The following is a 12,716-nucleotide window of genomic DNA, read 5'->3' as shown; positions in this document are numbered from 1 at the left end:
TCTTAGAAGTTTAATGTTTAATCTTTCTTATTTACAAATTTTGTATTTTATAGATTAAATTCATACATTGTAGGCATTTAAATGATGTGTGAATTGTTAAATGTCCAGACTCAAAAATAGATTTAAATTTTCCTATCGAAGTGAGGTCATGTTCTGTGTGGCTTTTCAATTACAAATCGAACTTTCTTTTCACGCATTTCGAATAGTGGGAACTCCCCGCAATCGTATTCCCACAAAGATAAAGACAGACATTGGCCAGACTCAATGTGAAACCAGATCGAAGTTCTCAAGTGCCCAAACGGAACGGGGATTATTAATAATGCGACTGCATTGTAGGCGGCGATTTCAAAAAGTAAATGGACAACAAACAAATTGGGCACATATAGTAATGCTGTCCGATCTGGACCCGAGTCGGCAAAGTCGCAGTTTGTCTGGCCAACCCGCTGAGTTAAACTCTGCGTGCGACATCCCAGTGGTTTGCTTCGGTTTTGGTGGCAAGTGGTGCCAGTATCTTGCAAAATTCGTAGAAGTCATTGAATCGAGCCATTTGAAATAGGATCGGATTGGTTTGGCTGGGCCTGGACGTTCCGAAGAACCTCTACATATAGAGTCGGTCACCAGCACTCAATGTTTTCTTTTGCGCCCGGAATCGATTTTCCAAGAACGGAGGAGAGGGGCAGACCACCATGGACATGGACACTTGTGATTTTGTCAGCGTGTAATCATTTTCGCTGACAATAACTTCCTGTGCCGCAGATTACAGAATGAATACAAATGTGGAGCGATCAGGACGAGTTATGGGTGCACTACGAGAAATTTTTGATTGTTTAAATTTTAAATTCAGTCCACAGTCCATCAGTACAATTTAAATGGTGAAAACAAAAATGTTCTGTGATAATTTTGCAAGAAATCGTTTGGAATAATAAGAAACCAAAAACAAAGGGGTTATTAAAATAACTCTAATTGGTCCTCAAAACTGCTAGAGTGGTAAAAGCAAAATGGTTGTCTAGCTATTATATTTACGTTTTTATCCATTGGAATTTTTAGGAAACTATGAACCAGGTGGATATTACAAAACATTTAAACTCCTTTCCATTTTGCTAGAATAAATAGTATAAGCTTTGTTATTTAAAAGTTGTAATATATAGATTTCAAATGACTGAAAATAATTCAAAACAAAAGGAACCTACAAATTAATTCAAATTCCGTGTCAAAACAAACTTTCGATTAGGTTTTCCAGAGTTCTACTAATTTTTTCTCAGTGGGTGAATGGGAATTTCTGGCGTGTGTGTGGTGTGTGATGTGTGGGTGTGCCAATATCAAAGGATCGATTGCCGCATCTTCAAGTGTGGGAAGTGATGTGTTGATTACAAACAAGTACGTGGGGTACCCCGACTTATACGACACATTTCAGCCCTGACCAAAACCGATCCCAAGCGATCTTCTGGGTTTTTTTTTTCGGTTTCGTTTGCGGCATCTCAAAGATGCTTCCTGGAATCGCCCGGAGACCTTTTCGGGATTACTGTAAATATGCAATCAATTTTTATCGATACTGTATTCACTGTATTTGTGTGCGAGGGAGAAGCAGCGTGAGATATTTTCCTGTTTCTCACAAGAGGCTGGGAATTCGGGTCCAGTGTTCGATGCGATGGCTGTAAATGCCATTCATGATCGTAAAAATATTTTCTTATCCTTTGGAACTAATTTGTTGTTGGTCAGCCATGAACTGGAGATCCTGGGAAATACTAGGACTAGGAAATGGGAAAACAAACGAAGGAAAGTGGTTTTCAATCACGGGAATATTTAGGTCATTGGGGTCTTGTATTATATATGCTGTGTATTTTTATTGCATTGACTTTATTCCAGGAATATGTGTTCTGTGAATATCTGAGATAAGGATAAGGGTGGTAAAAAAGGGAAAGTCATACATACATATTTCGATTTGGGAAAATATGCTTTAAAACCAATCTTTATTTCGTTTACTTTTTTTTCGAATAATACCCCATAATAGTAATATTCTTTATGTAACCAATTATATTTCTTTCATAATTTCTAATAAGTTTCTCGATAAAAATCTCAAATTTCATAATGGCAATCTGTGATTTTACTAAGTACTTACAAATAATTAGAATTCATAATACAAACGAATATTAAAAAGATATTAATTAAATGAATGAGAGTGAACAATAAAAAAGTTAAGGAGTTTGACTGAAAAAAGGGAAATACATTCAAGGATATTGGCATGTTTATAAGTATTGAGGTTAACGTTGTAAAATCATTTATTACCCATATCAAGCATTTATTTGAATGACACATTTGATTATCCTTGTTTGTTTCCGTTCCGTGTCCTACTTAATTCGATGAAGCAACTTTTAATGGGTCTCTGGCAATCTGAAGTGAGAGGGCTCCATTTGCGTGCCTCAGCTCCAGCTGAACTCGATTCCACTCCGCGGCTCTTATCCGCATAATGGTTTCTGGTCCATTGATAGATCTCTAATCTGATCTGCTTAGTGAGTGCCGTTCGATTGGAAGATATTTCCCCTCCCATCCCCCACCACAGTTTCAATTTGTATTCGTTTATAATTCGAATTCGCTCGATGTGTGGCATGGTATTCGTATTCGTATCGTATCCGTATTTCTCGGATACGAATAGTGCCAAGCTTATTTGTCTATCTATTGGATTGTTTGTCTGTCTGCCTGCTTGTCTATTTGACTAGCAGTCCGTCGGACTTTGTGTCCGGCCCCCCGATTTTGGGTTGTTTTGTTATGGTTGGCCCATTACTGCATTCCACATGCACAGTGTTTGCCTTGATGTTTTTAGGGTGTTTCTCTTGGTGTTGCCGTTGTTATTATTGCTGCTGCTGCTACTTCTGCTGCTGCTGCTGTTGCTGCTGCTGCTTCAGATGTTACAAAATCATTCATCGCATACACATATCGAAATTGTAAAAACCAACAGCCATCAACGTAGATAGAAAAACATAAAAATTCTTTGCATTCCAATGAATCATGCTGCTCGGCCGATGTTGCCTTGCCTTGCCTTGCCATGCCGCTTTTATAACTGGCGACAGTACTTGCTGGATGTAAACTTTAATTAGGTAACATTGAAGTGTGTGTAGGTATGCACACCACCACACTCCGTCTTTCAAGTCCGCTTCGTGGGCAAGTTGTTGCTGCCCTGCCGCTGCTGCTATTATTATTAATGTACGCTATATGCCACAGGCGGCACGGCGACAAGCGAAACTATCTTAGAGATACCTATGCATATCTATAACTTATGTTCAGCACTGAGAGAAATCGAAAGTGACTACATACATACGATTTTTTATCTTAGGCAACTCTGAAGTGTTTAAAGTATTTCAGTTTCAAATTAAGTCGAAAAAGATAGACCACATAAGATATGTATACCTAAAAACATAACAAATTCCAAAGAGATATAAAAGAATAGTTAATCCTTTGTTTCTATTTGAATTTCAGTAATAACCATACCCATATAATTTGTATTTACAAGTTCGGGTTTGACTAAGAAAGAAATAAAATTTTTACCCACTTGGCTATTAAATTTGGATTTATATTTTATTTTATATTTACACGTTTGGATATATCTTCAAAAAAGAAAATACAAAAATTAGGTAAACATAAATTTTATATTTATATTGAACTTAAGAATTTTTATTAATTTAAAATAACTAATAAATACCTATTTCGTTCCTCCGAAATTTCTCTTGGTGCATTCAGTCTAAAGTCTTTTGCTGCTTCTTCCTCCACTTCCATTTCATAGCTATGTAGGTGTGTGTGTGTGCTGCTGTTATAATTGTAAATAATGATGATAACGCGATTACATGCCTGGTTAAGGAATTTATTGTAATTCGCTGGCCATTTGAGTAAGAAATTAAGGCAAACAGGTTATAAATTGTGTGGCATTTGAAATGCCGCTTGCCGTCAAGGATGGTTATGGTCCCCTCCGCTTTTTATCACTCTGCTCTTCTTGGGGCCTTATCACGATATTCTTATCTGCAAGGCAACATGGAAATGGAATGAATTGAAAGGCGCTGACAAAAGATAAACAATACAAGGCACACCGATATCGATGGCGATTGATCGGCTTTAAGCTGCTTCTGCTGCTGCTTCTCGTTTTCCGCATTGGGCGCCAGTTCTTATTGCTGTTTTCCTTGTTTTATGGGGGGTGTCTTCTTTCCTTTTATTTATATACCTCATAAAGGGTATTATAAATTTCCTTAGGTGTCTGAAGTGAAAGAAAAATGTCACCCACAATCCTATAAAGTTATTTTATCATTTGGAAATAACCGGAATTATACAATCTAAATTTGAAAATGTGTGGATGTGAATTCACTTCTAGGTAAATTTTAAAATTACAATAAAAAAGCTGATATGATTAAGTGTCTTTATTTAATATCAAATGATGAGGATCTACAAAATTAAAATAAACCAATACATTAGATGACATACAGATAAATAAACAATTCTGTTCGGATCGAAATATATAATGATTGAGGTCTTAAATTATCCTTAAGTTAGTTACAGTTATTTCAATATAAGGAGACTAGACTATTAAATGGCAACTAGATTTTTAAGGGTTTTTCAAGTTTCTGTTTTTATAAGCATTCTTTTTAAACTTTTTTTGCTTAGAATGAAATATATTAGGAGTGTGTCTTTTAAAACATCAAAAATTTTTGTTTCTATATGCATTTTGTTAAATCATTTTCTTTAGAATTAAAAACATTATGATTGTGGTTTTAAATCATTCAGAATTTACTTATATTTTAAAGTTATTTCATTATAAGGAAATTATATCCCAAAGCTACTAAAGGAGTACTAGAATTTTAAAGGTATTTCAAGTTTCGGTTTCCTTATGCATTGCTATTCTAGGGCTTCATTTTCTTACTCGGGGTGTCTTATTCTCTTCGTTTTTTTCCTCTTGGGTGTCGCATGCCAAGCGCCAAGCATCCCATGGACACAAAAAAAAAAAAAAACAAAAACAAAAAGCACAGTTGAACTCCAAAACGCGGCCCCCACATGCAGTCGCTGTATCTGCCTCTGCCACTGCCTCTGCCGCAGTTGACGTTGCAACAACAGCGCTTTGAACGTTGAAAATTGTGAATGAAATGAGAGGTCTAACCTCTTTCGCCTGGAATGTGGTCGACGTGCCACGGCAACTGGTTTCTCTCGCTCTTTGTAGCTTTGCTTGTTCATTATCGCTTTGCTGGAAGGGTGGCGTTAGTTGGCCCCCTTTGCCCCCTTCCCCCGCACCCCTCCCTACAAATTCGAATCTCACGCTCACGTATCTGCGCAATACGTGATCGGTTCTCTTGTTGTTGTTGTTATTGTTGTTTCCTCCACGGCGATTAGTATTTGTACTGGTATAAGTGTGTGCCCGAAAGAGAGCACCCACACGTGCATATGGGGCATTTGGGGGCTGTGTGTGTGAGTGAGTAGGTGATAAATTGGCGCCTCCATGTGTGTGTGCAAGAGAGTGAGCGATCAATTGGCATTATTTTCTAGTATTAGTATATGTGCGAGAGACGTCGTTAAGGTTTTTGTTAGCTTTTGACATTCTTGCTGTTGTTTCTGTTGTTATTGCTGCGGGGGGAAAAGTGGGAGGGCTTTTTTGCGCTCTTTACTTTTTGGGGAGAGCGGGAGAATAGCAAAAGGGGGTGGCGAGGAAGGGGGCAGGGGGCGAGAGGGGGCGGCAAAAACATAATGGCGGCGATTTTATTATAAACTTTTATTGAAAAAACTTAAAAACTGCGTTGTAACAAATTGTTTAAACTTTATTGCTTTTGCCTTGCATTTGTTTTTCAATTTTTCTGTGTCAATTAAGCAATTAAATATTAAGCAAGGATTGACAAATTCGATTTTCGTCGATTAGTTGAACATTTATTTAAGTTCAAAGTTCATCTTTTGAAAAATGAATAGTATTATTTTTTAGAGTTAGGTTTATTTGTTATTTTGGAAGACAAATACAAATAGTAATATTATTATCTATTAGTTAGACATTTTGTTTTTAAATCATAGAAAACAATTTAATTTTTTTCAAAATATGTGTATTTGTTTTGATATTTAATTATTATAAATTTTTTTTTATATTATTTTTTGATTCATTCATCAGTGAATAAATCCTACACTTATCATGAAAAGATTTTAAAAAAAATTTTAACTTTTTATAAGTATGCCATAAAGTCTTTATTGTTATTTTGCTAAGCCTTCAAATTTTTTTATTTCCTTTTTTGTTTTTTTTGTCAACGCGAAAAGACGAAATTTTCCAAGAAGAACACCACCATGGAAAATTTTACTCGTATAACAATAAAACGAATTAAAAGAACAACTTTTGAAGCATTATAATATTTATAAGCAATATCTTAGCTTATAAGATGAAGTTACCCTCTGAATATTATCCACTAGAATATAAATAATGAAGTTTGGATAGTATAATCCAGAAATAAAATTTTAAACCATTAACAATTATATGTATGTGCATTTGTCGTCCAAATTTACCAAAAGCTCTGTCCTTGAAATGTCACTTAGTTTATATTGCACCGTTGTTATTTCCCCTATTTATCTGCACAATTCACACGCGCCGAACCCTTCTCATTGACCAAATCTTAACCCAAACCCCGAAAAAGTGCAGAAAAATATTCAAAATAAATAAACAAGAAGCATTAATGAACGGCGAAAAATGTGCATGGCATGCAAATTTATTTGGCGCATTAATAAACGCAATGCGAAAAACGAGAACGGACAATCGGCGGACGAAATCCAGAGCCACATAAACAGGATATGGGAGATGGGAACTACGGCCGTCGAAATGCGAAATGCGAGTAATTATGTATGTTTGTGAGTATTATAATTAACATTTCTGGGAAAACTCGAATGCGTTGAGCAGGACAAAAGGCGAAATCCCAAAAAAGATAAAAAGCCAGACAGGCGGACAGATGGACGGATGGAAGGACGGACCTTGTGGACCGAGAGGTATGTAAGTGAGGATAGCGATTTTGCGCCTTGGCTCACACACACCACACACACTCAAGACACACATTATAAATGAGCCGAGCTGTCCGCATCCTTTGGTGTTGTTGTTCTACTGGTTTTGCCAGATTATGTGCGGATTTTTGCACAGGCCAAAGGCAGCCAAACAAAATAATCATAATGAACGGCATACATGCACTGTGGCAAAAATAGATAGACGTACTCCATTAAATATCCTGAACAAAATTTCAAAAGAATGAATAAAAATTTATGAATATTGACATTTCGAAAATCCTAGATATACAGATATTACCAATCTTTTGTAAGAGGCGTAAAATAACTGAAGAAAAGCACCTGATATTATTAACAATGCCATAAAATGTTTAACTCACTGATGCGGAAATCTTTTGCACTTATAAAATGGGTTTCAGAATATTTCAAACCTTAATTTCATTTAAATAATCAAATTCACTGAATTTAAAAAAAGGCCGAAACTTTATCCTTAATCTAGGAGGCTCTTTTTTTGCTCACTGTATATCCAGTCATTGGGATGTACTCATATATACATGTGAGAACTCCAAGTAGTTGGCCACAGACATCGCCAAAAAAAATACAAAAAAAATCAGCACACAAAGCTGAAATTCAAAAGAAAAACAAGAACGGACCGCATCTCGATCCTTGGCTTGCAGCGGGTTCCGCCACTCCTCCTGTGGAAACCCCCTGTACCTCATCACCTTTCTCAGGTGAGAAGATTTTCTCTCTTTCTACCCGTAAGGCAGCATTCCTGTCGGCTCAGGCCAAAAACTTTGGGGGGAAGAGGACAATCAACTCACAAACAACTCGCGAAAACAGCAACAACCATAACAACAACAACAACGGTTCAACAACAGCAAAACGAACAACAAATACAATAAAATCAACAATATATACCAACAATACAACAACAGCACAACAACTTAAAAACACTTTTACAATAACAGCAACAACATGCCAATAATAAACAATACAACAACATTCAACAACAACTACACCAGCAACAACAACCATAAGTAGAAATCCCATTCTGAATTCTGGACAACTCGTGGCTAACTCAAAGCGCTTGCGCCTATTTAATTTGGCTGCCGCCAACATTTTCGAAGCTCCCACAGATTCCAGATTCCTCCTGCCTCCAATCTCCCCCGAACAACCTCCCCTTCACTCCGACCATGAAATCCCTCCCCACTCGTTGTCTTGGCATCTTGTTAACGATCATGGCAACAGGATTCTGCTATTTTGTCGCTGCTGCCCTGCGCCACACACTAAAAGGTAAAAAGGAAACAAAAAGTTAAGAAAAGCAAGCCAAAACGGCAAGAATGCTGATGGAGGCAGGTCTCTACAGGATTGGAATGGCGGTTACCCTGGGATAACAGGTCAATCAAACCGTTAAAGTCTCAGAATATGAACTTTTAGAGAAATAAAAACAAGCCAAGATTATTGCAAAGAAAAACGTTAAAGCATTGTTTTAAAAGGACCTAAACTAAAAACAGAGTGTAAGCCCAAACCACTGCATAATCAATGAAACCGTTAAAGTCAAGATCATTGCAAACCTATGTATTAAAGGATTGGGCTCACAAAGCCCTATAAAAAAGTAAAAACATAGGTCTTGATGCAGATTACAGAAATTAAATAGGGTTGTAAATAGTCAAGTTTAAAACTATAAAATATAAAACATAAAATTGGCAAGCAGATTTGTAGGGAATTTTACAAAATAACTTTTAACCTGGAAAATAATTTATATCATAGGTTTTGTTTCTATTATAAAAATAATTTTGTACGAATCTTCAACACGTCTTAAGGCAAATTATAACAATGCTTCAGACCGAACACAAATTAACAAAACAAAACTTCGGCTATTTAGTTGTTAAAATATGAAAAGATAGCTCTGCTTCTTTGCTCCAGCTCAGGTTATCCTTGCTGGTCAAAAGCAATGGGTATGATGGCTGGAAAAAAAAATTATGCACATTCCGGAGGCAACCACACATCCACAGGCACGACCTCATCCACATCCACATCCATGTTCCGATCAGCGGCATCCCAAAAAGAAATGTGCCCAGCACACGCACCACCAAACACACGCATACACTTGGCGAAAATCGCAGGGACAACGAGGTTGGCGAGCAAACAGAATAACTAAATGCAAGTCCGCTGGAGATCCCTGCCCCCTTTTCCGGGGGGAATCCCCTTCTTTCGTCGACGAGCTTCGGTTGTTTACTCCGGCACCACCCAAGAGTGCTACAATGTTGTGCTCTTGGAATTTGGCTTTCTCCTGTCGCCGGCTTTATTAGCCAAGTCTGCACTCGCACAGAGACACTGGCTGGCAGTCGAACACTTGAAGACCGAACTCATACTACCACGCGTCTGGCCCACTCACCACTCACCACTTACCACCCACCGCCCCCTCGCGATACAACTCTTGCACCGAAATTCCACAAAGAATCTTAAGTGTACACAATATGAATGTCTGGGTCTGGGGCATTCTGCAAACTGCAGACTGCAAACTGCAACGCCAACAGAGGCAGAGGCAGCAAAGTCCACCGGAGACCAAGAAGACGACGAAGTCGAAGTCGCAGTCGAAGAAGCCTCGGTGACTTTCGGATCCGGATACGAGAGCCTGGGCCTCCAGAGGTGCCCACTTGGGACCACTGAAAAAAGCTAGATAAAAAGTTGTAATCCTAAACCCTCAGAAAAATATAATAATAGCTAATAGCTTTATCAAATGTAAAATCCTGTCTTGGAAAAAAACAAAGAACGCACTCTTCTTAACTTCCCAAAAATTTAAGATACCATCTTACCAATTATTATTGGTATACCACTAACAAATCTACCAGAACTGGACCTTATTTATTAATATGCCGATATATATATAATGTCGAACATTAATGACCCGATCTTTCATAACTCTAAGTTTTTACTAATACAGTTAACTTCCAAACCTCGAATTAATTTGGTTTTAGATACTAGTGCGATCTATAGAAGTTCGACAAACAGATATCACCTATTATATTTTTGAAAATTAACAATGAAACTTAAAAAATTATTTTTTCGTAAAAGAAGTTGAACTGCATGCTAAATACTAAACATCAAACGCTTAACTCATAGTTTATTCGTAAATAATAATACCATAAATGGCAAATTTGCAAAAACAAATGATTTCTCTTAAAATATCGAAAAGAATTTTTAAACAAATGTTTTCGGTCTATTTTAAGAAGTGGACCAGCAAGATCATCTCCATTTATAGCAGTTGAAAAATGTAATTTATTGGTAAACATTTGTTTGAAGATGTGTATTTTAGTTTGCGATGTGGAGAAAAAATGCATTTTTGGGTTAGCTGAATCTATTTTTAATATACTTTATGAATTTACTCAAAGTGTGGGTAATATTTGCAAAGGTATTTTGTACTCCAACTGGGAAACTTGGGATCCTAAGGATACTTAGAAAAACCTAAGCCCCTCAAAATAAGCCAGACTTGATAGCCAGGCTATCAGCACCGCTGCAGAGCCACGAAAACCTGGACGTTCGAGACGTAAACACCGCCAGTGGGCGAGGGCGCAGGGGAATAGGGGGCGGGGCAGGGAGTCAGAGATCGGCATCGTATCTTGAAATGAAATGCAAAGAAAAGAAAATAACAAAAACAAAGTTTCTCACGTTCCTCTTCCTAAATTCTTGGAATTGCAATACATTAAAAAGAGGTCTTTGCTTCGTCTGCATACACATGCACTTTTGGGGTGCGTGTGCTGAGTGTGTAGAGGTGTGTCCGTGTCTGTGTGCGAGTGTGTGTGTAAGCGGACGGACGAACGGACAAACGGACAGCAGTTTTGAGCCGTGCTACAAGCGAACGCCGCCACCGCCACCGCCCGTTCAACATATTCCTTTTTCTCATCGATTTTGAGACCTATAAGTGAATGTGTCGATTGAGTGCACTGCAAGAAAAGGAGAAAAATGTTATTTATTGTATTTCTTAGTAGATCACATAATTATGGTGAGGATGTTTAATTCGTGTGCTTAAATAATATATTCCCAAAATAGTTAAATTCCCTACAAATTTAACAAAGGCTATTGCAAATGATCTAAGGATTCTTTACAAACCTTTTTATTTTAAACTTTTTTTACTGAAACGAAATAATATTTTAATATAACTACTATTACCTGATTACTCAATAATATCGTTACCTGACTACTTGACTACTACTCTAATACTAGATTGATGATTAAGAAAATTCTTTCACTTAATGATTCATGATAACCAGCTATAACTTCATCAGAGTAATGCAATTAAAATACCTAATTGATATTACATATTTAAACTACCGAATTATCCTTGTTGAGCCCTTGAGTTTTAGCTACCCTTGGATCCTTGAGTATCTTTGTTACTTTAAGCTTTGAAATTTAACCATTGTCACAATGTAATATTTTGGTAATAGTACCACTACTCAATTACTTGTAGCTATTGTATTTCAATCAATTTAAAATGTGTCAACATACATAAACTGAGTCTTATAATTCAATCCCATAATTAAGGAAATTTCTGATCCTGATAGCTCTGATATTTAACCACTTTTATGTTCTTGAATATTTGGTATTGTTTAAGCTTATTCTTATTCAGCTCATGTGTTCTAGTCAAGCACCATATTTTTTGTAGTTATGCAGACCTCCCCCGTATACTGTTTCAGTGTAACGATGCATTATGCTGCTGCTGAGATTCCGCGTGTTGCTGTTATTGGCCGATGATGTTGCCGTAGTTGCTTTTGCTGTTGCTGCTACTTTGGCAATATGTTTTCGTATTTCTCCCGCCGTTCTTGACTTTGGTTTTGTTTTTGGACTGCGTTTGGGCGGCCGCCCAGTAGAAGGAGGTACGACGATGATGGGGAGTTCAGATGGGTATGGCTTTTTTTTTTGGTGGGGGGGAGGGAAACTGCAGGCAGGCGGGAAGAGGGGGGTGCTACACAGTACAGACCCAGGCCCATAATGAAAGTCGTCTCCATCGTCGTCTGCATCGTCGGCGGTTTGATCAAATGAATGAATATTATCATCGATGCCTCTTGAATGTTGAACGAGCTGACTTGATGACCGTGCACCGGAGCGAGGCTCGTAAAGAATTCTTTTTTGTTGTTCTCCCAGTCTTTGCTCCTCCTGCTGTTGTATTGTTGTATTGTTGCACCCAGCAAAAAGGTGTGTGTGTGTAGTGTGGTGTGTGGTGTAGGTTGTTTGATCTAATTGGTTCATCGAACCAAGTATCGCAGAGCCTCTCGATCTCGCCTGCCATCTCCGTATCCAGGATTATGATGTTGGGAGCCCATTTTAGCCTTGCCAATTTCGCGAACAATCATAGGCCTGGCCATAAAAAAACGCTGAGTTACTACAACAACAGGCGGAGGTTAACACTTCAAATAAACAAAAAAAAATTTCCTTGATGAAACTTTTTTTTAGAAATTTGTGCTTTACTCAATTCTTCTGGTCTCTATGCCTATTTTAAAAAAACGTATATGTTGGCAATTAAAATAATATATTTTATACATTTACATAAGCTTTATTAAATAGTTTTGGTTCTAATCAATAAGCTCGATAAGTATTTGCCAAATTGGAACAATGTATTTGATGCATTTACTTAAACTTCTGAAATTTTGAAATGATTTAATGATAAACAATATTTGCTGTCTTAAAAATGTTCCTTTTATATTATATAAATATTATAT

At 37.2% G+C, this 12,716-nt stretch overlaps 1 pseudogene; it reads right to left on the bottom strand.

The window, feature by feature from the left end:
* Window positions 1-11,689: 11,689 nt before the first annotated feature.
* LOC128259050 (uncharacterized) lies at window positions 11,690-12,269 on the bottom strand (annotated as a pseudogene).
* Window positions 12,270-12,716: the final 447 nt, after the last annotated feature.

The sequence above is a fragment of the Drosophila gunungcola genome (genome assembly GCF_025200985.1).
Source record: "Drosophila gunungcola strain Sukarami chromosome 3L unlocalized genomic scaffold, Dgunungcola_SK_2 000005F, whole genome shotgun sequence".
In the NCBI taxonomy this organism is placed as follows: domain Eukaryota; kingdom Metazoa; phylum Arthropoda; class Insecta; order Diptera; family Drosophilidae; genus Drosophila; species Drosophila gunungcola.
Note: the sequence above shows the minus strand (reverse complement) of the source record. Positions and strands in the feature narration are given on the sequence as shown.